Raw genomic sequence first — 1,374 nt, forward strand, 5'->3', positions numbered from 1 at the left:
TACACATACATATACTCCGCTGGAACACAAGCAAGGGAACAAACCAGTGAATTTCTTTGCCATATTACCTAAAACCAAAGAGGTTAAAAGAATTGAGTACATAAACATTGAAGACGTAATGCTGGCTATAGATGGGGTTGACACAAATTCAGCTGCTGGCCCCAATGGATTTCCAGCAGTCCTTCTCAAATCATGCAAATGAGCCCTTGCAAGAACATTGCAGCTTCTCTTCCAGACCTTCCTTGCAAGTGGTAAGCTCCCAGACAAACTGAAAGAAGGGATAATATGCCATATCCAAAAGGGAGGAAACAGAGCAAATGCTAAAAATTATAGGCCTATCTCTCTGACATCACATATCAGTAAAGTCATGGAACGAATAATCGGCAAGAAACTAGTTGCGTTCCTAGAAGAAAATGACTTACTGACTGACACCCAGCATGGATTTCGTCCAGTTAGAAGCTGTCAGACACGGCTCCTGCAAGACTACGTCTGAGTGTTAAAACAGCTGCTGAATGACTCAAGCGTGGATGTGGTATATCTCGACTTTGCAAATGCCTTTGACAAAGTTGACCATGGTATAATATGTCACAAACTATGCGACGATCTCGGCATATACGGAAAACTTGGAGAATGGCTGCACAACTTTCTAAAGTTTAGACGTCAGGTAGTAGTGGCCAATAGGGCCACCTCCAAGGAAACGCAAATAACAAGATGTGTTCCACAGGGCCACTGCTGTTCATAGTGGCTCCCTCAGACATGCCCTTGGCTACCCCAGATAGCTACCCTTGCTAGCTATGCAGATGACACAAAAGTCTCTCAAACAATACACAATCCTGGAAATATTGCACATCTGCAATGGGAGTTGGATGCAGTATATGGGCCGAGGACAACAACATGCAGTTTAATGCAGGAAAGTTCCAGGCCCTGCACTACCAGCACACAAAGCTGAACGTCATGCAGACAAGATACACTGGCCCAGGAATCAAAATCAGTGTGTGACCTGGATATTGTCATGAGCAATGATGCATCTTTCCAGTTGCATATTACCAATTTGGTAATAAAATGCAGACATCTCAATGCAACATGTCAGCTACTGGGAAAGACTTACAGAATTAAAACTCTTCTCCCTGGAACGAAGGCGGGAGAAAGATATGCAGTGATATACATCTGGAAAATCCTAGAAGGCCTTGTACCAAACTTTTGCATTGAAAGTTATTCAAACTACAGAACTGGGCGCCACTGCATAGTGCCTAAGATCCCAGCATCGCCATCAAAATACAGGATCAGATACTGCAACAGCTTGGGCTTCAGGGGCCCACAGCTTTTTAATATCCTTCCAAAATGCCTGAGAGACCTGCATGGTGTGGATGTAGG

The sequence above is a fragment of the Octopus bimaculoides genome, chromosome 26 (assembly GCF_001194135.2).
Source record: "Octopus bimaculoides isolate UCB-OBI-ISO-001 chromosome 26, ASM119413v2, whole genome shotgun sequence".
Classification (NCBI taxonomy): domain Eukaryota; kingdom Metazoa; phylum Mollusca; class Cephalopoda; order Octopoda; family Octopodidae; genus Octopus; species Octopus bimaculoides.